This window comes from Triticum aestivum, chromosome 5B, assembly GCF_018294505.1.
Source record: "Triticum aestivum cultivar Chinese Spring chromosome 5B, IWGSC CS RefSeq v2.1, whole genome shotgun sequence".
Classification (NCBI taxonomy): domain Eukaryota; kingdom Viridiplantae; phylum Streptophyta; class Magnoliopsida; order Poales; family Poaceae; genus Triticum; species Triticum aestivum.
The window spans coordinates 478968753-478973209 of record NC_057807.1 but is presented as its reverse complement, the minus strand read 5'-3'; the positions used below and the strand labels follow the sequence as shown (position 1 = coordinate 478973209).

General features: G+C 41.0%; 1 long non-coding RNA gene across 1 annotated transcript; it reads left to right on the top strand.

The window, feature by feature from the left end:
* Positions 1–752: 752 nt before the first annotated feature.
* Positions 753–3768, top strand: LOC123116521 (uncharacterized). Its single transcript, XR_006457105.1, has 4 exons — positions 753–1353; positions 1441–1803; positions 1896–2089; positions 3313–3768. It is a non-coding gene; the product is annotated as an uncharacterized lncRNA (long non-coding RNA).
* The last annotated feature ends 689 nt before the right edge of the window (positions 3769–4457 follow it).

Genomic DNA, 4457 nt, shown 5'->3' with positions numbered 1-4457 from the left:
GTCGTACGGTTGACCAATCGTGCAGACCAACAACAACCAATGATATCAATGGGCCGGCACAACCTACTGCAACGCATCCAAATTTTTGGAGAAGGTTTTGACCGGTTTTGGTTCCGGTTTTCCCCCCAAAAATTTGTTTTTTACATGTTTTATTTGGTTTTATTTTCGTTTTTTATTTCTTTAAAAAGTTCCCTTTTAAAAAGATGTTCGAAAAATCAAATTTTGTTCAAATTTTAAATACAAAATCATGATTATCGAAAAATGTCGTTGTTTTTAAAAAAATCAAAATACATTCGCATATTTAGAATTTGTTCACAAATTCAAAATAATTTGGGAATTTCAAGAAATTCTTTGGAGTTAAAGAAAATCTACCTGTTTTAAATCACAAATTCAAAAAAGTGCATATGTTTGAAAGTTTCACAAAATTCCAAAAAATCTGTAATTGGAAAATTTTTTTGGGTTTTACAGAAAAACCGGAATTTTACAATACGTTCGTGCTTTCAGTTTCTCTTCCCGTTTGAAAAATTCTTGGGTTTTACAAAAAAATTACTGATTTTTTTTAAAAAATTCACATTTTCTAACAATATTAGATTTGTCTAAAAACATATTATTTTAAGAAAAATAAAAATAAAAACCGGGAGCTACAGTCCACTGACCGCTACAGTACCGACGCTATACTAATTGAATCGCTACCGTAGAAGATTGTGAATGTAGCTACACTATATGGAGCGCCGATGTGCGTCACGGTTCGCTATTGGACGCAGTGAGCGTCCAACTGGAAGGTGCGGATTTGCAGGCCTCAAACCCAACGCTGCTGCTTATTCCTACACCCGAGAGACCGGCCCATAGTGCCCAAACACCCACGACTTTACACTCACGAAGGATTGTTTCCTACTATTAGTCTACTAGGTATCATGCCTTCTCCCGCTAGGATCGGAAATTCTTATAATGCCCTAAAGCCGCTAGTTGCAACAAGCACTTCAAACCGGGTCGCAATTGCCTGATCAAGTGCGCCGCCACTTTGGCGATCCGGCCGCCGCCTTGTTTCCCCTCTTCCTGCGATTCGGCCGCCGCCCTGGCTTCCCCTCCTCCCGCGACCCGGCGGCCGCCCTGGCTTCCCCTCCTCCCGCGACCCGGCCGCCGCCTTGGCTTCCCCTGCTCCTGCGGTCCGGCCGCCGCCTCTTGGCTTCCCCTTCTCCTGCGATCCGGCCGCGCCTTGGCTGCAGTCCGCTTGATATCTCTACGCATCGGACGAGGTCAAGCGAGCAGACCAGCTGCCCATCTGGCTGCTGCAAAGTCGCGCCTCAGGTTTTACGCTGTATTCCTGGTTCAACGATTTTGATCATGGATCAGGTGGATTTTTTCCCCCCACTATCTGTTCCGTCCCGTTTTTAGGTTTTCACACCATTTACCAATTTTTCTCTTTGTTTGTCCACACAGCTTTACCGCAGGATCAGTAGAAGCATTGTTAAGATAGCGATTGGGCGTTCCTTTTATCATGGCTTTGTTTCTGATATCATGCCACGGCTCACTGTAATGGCAAGTGCGGCCTCATTTCTAACGCCATTGGAAAATTACGAACTCCTCCTGCATTTTCCAGATAAAGTTCTTTTACCCTGCAGCAAGCGCTATCCAAATCACAGACGGTATTGCTGTAATACAATGCCATGGAGAGGAGGTTGATGCAGATCTGGTGGAGGCACTTCAAGTATCTGAAGAACCAATTTCAATATCTGAAGAAGTGTATACATATAATGCTTACGAGGAGGGCATAGAAAGCACCATAACCAAAGGTTATGTAATGTAAGTTCCATGCGTAAGAAAATTACTTATTCCCCGTGAAAAAAAGAAATACTTATTCTCAAACACTAACTTGCCTCTTTACAAGCATGCAGTTCAATACACGAGAATTCGTTCTTCCACAGCTGCTCTGCCGGTTCAACTTCGCATCTGGGAGCATTGGTCATTAACAAAGGCGGTCAATTGGTTGGCTTGTGTACTGGGTTTGATCGCCACCTAATTGCTAGAGAAATGTCTGCACTAGCATAAGCAGATCCTGATTACAAATACCCAACAGAAGACTGTTAAGGTAATATGTTCTTTTTTCAAATAAATAATTTAGTTTATGAATATTGTGTTAGAGCATGCTTTGAATTAATGCTTCCACAGTCCTACTGATTATGTTTCTCACAAACGACATGGTGAAATGCATGGGAATATTTCCCTGAAATGCTATTTCACACTTTCAGCAGCTACGGACAAGAATTTAAAAGCATGTACCTTGTTTCAAAGATCTAGCTATATTGTGTTTCTATGGCTAATTAAGAAACTTTATAGATATTGGGATCTAGCTATAATTTTTTCACAATTTGGGCTTTGCACTTAGATTTAATATATAGTCAAATATACATAACCAGTGTTAGGTAAGAACCTATTTTGCATCTTGGTTCACTGCTTTACCCATTTGTGTTTGGGAAAGCAATATTCATAATTGATTAAAATGTGCACTTTATCTGAAGTGCATTTTATAAAATGGTTGCAAAAAGAAACTTTAGTCAGAATTGAAAGGCCAAGCTTGGGAAGAATAACGGAGCATATGGCAGAACCAAATAGCTATTGATAGCCCTGTTACTTTTATATGTTTTTTAAGCTGTTGGGCAATTGCTTCTCCTGGTCTTTGGTGAATGAGAGGATAATTCAAGAAAATTGAGTGGGGTAAAATGGTCTTGTTCCAGTAATTCTATATCAGTGTTAGATAAGAACATATTTTCAGAAAATGAGAGGGTAAAATCCCACATTCTTCAGCCGTGTCTGGTGACACCTTTGTTATTTTTTAATTGAAGTAGGAGCTTATGTTGGCCACTGTAACTTTTTGGCAATGCTACCAACCACCAACTTCTGTCTTGATGAAACCTGAATATTACACAGTACACTCAATTGATTTGAGAGCAATATGACAGCGCTTCTGTGGTTGCTAGTTTTTATTAATAATATACATCGTCCTCCTAGTGGTATGATATTTTGGCTGCAGTTTTTTTTTTCTTATGATGGAGCTATATCCTAAGATAAAAATACCAATTTGTATGTGACTATCTAACCTATCAAGTGCTTTGTGCCTTTGGGCAAGATGATTTGTCGTATCAAGTGTTTGTCATTCTGTCCTGGCATTTTGAACCCCTTGAGGTGGCAGTTTTCAACATTTTAACCTGCCATGTCTTCCCTGGATTATTTGAGCTTGTGCACCTTTTTCAGTTTTCATCCGTGTCCATATGTAAAAAGAGAGTGTATCTGATGCCTCCTCTTGTATTTCAGGAGAACCATTTGTAGATGGGCAAGCTGTTCCTTAGGACCCCGAATACCACAAGGAGTGGGTGAGAAACACTCCTTTTGGCAACCGGTGTACTCAGAGCCGTCCCAACTTTGAAAGGAGAAGGTATAACACGTGTACAGTCCTACCTGTGTGGGCCTGATCCACCAAGTTATCAGTAACCCAAGCTACGAATGCAGCGGCAACTACAACAACACCGCCCCACCTGCTTACGAAGGCAGGAACGGGCCAGGGAGGCATTACCAATAGAGATCACTGCTAGAAGATTGCCGTAGGAAAGTTAGTACGGATTTTTTTGCATATATTCTCTATCCATACCAGTGTTCTGAGAAATATAATTACTAAAGCTTAGGCAATTGCTCTCTTTTTTCTCTCTTTGTTGAAATAAATACAGTGTTGACTAAATTTTCGTGTGGAGCCAGGGTAAACAAGTGCCTCATGGTGCCGGGGTTTAAAATTTTCCTGCCATACTGTATAGCAACAAGTTCTCTGTACCATTCAAGGTTTTGGTTACCGAATGAGGCAATTTTACCGAAGGGGACGGGTAAATGTGGTTACCACGGTTACCGAGAAATACCGAGAAATACCAAGAATATTTCGAGCGAATTTTATAGTTGAATTTTGAATTCAAACAAGTGAATGAAGGAATATTCGAACCAGAGACCTCTCAAAACAGAAACTAGGTTGCTATCAACATGCCAGAACCAAATCTCATGGCATTAATTAGATCCTAGGTACTTTACTGTAAATCGAGTGTTTAAATTCAAAAATTTCAAAAAACTGGTATTTTTTGCTCGGTATGGCCATTTACCGAGGGGCACGGAAATACGCGGTAACCATGGGAAATCTTGAAATTTCGACCGGTAACCAAAACCTTGGTACCATTCCTGACTAGAGTGTGTCACTGCATTTATGTGAAGGGGCTGTAGTGATTCTTGCTGCTGATGTTTGTTCTGGGAAGTCCAGCCCATGTTTCACCATAGTTTTGTTCTTCTGCGACTAGTCAGTCTTCCATCCCAAACCAAGCCAAGCTGCCAGGGTGTTTCATGGCTTGGGCTATTGTGCATGTATGTATCCAAATTGTGTTGTTGATTATCCTGTGGGCCTGCTGGCTGCCCTGGACAATGAT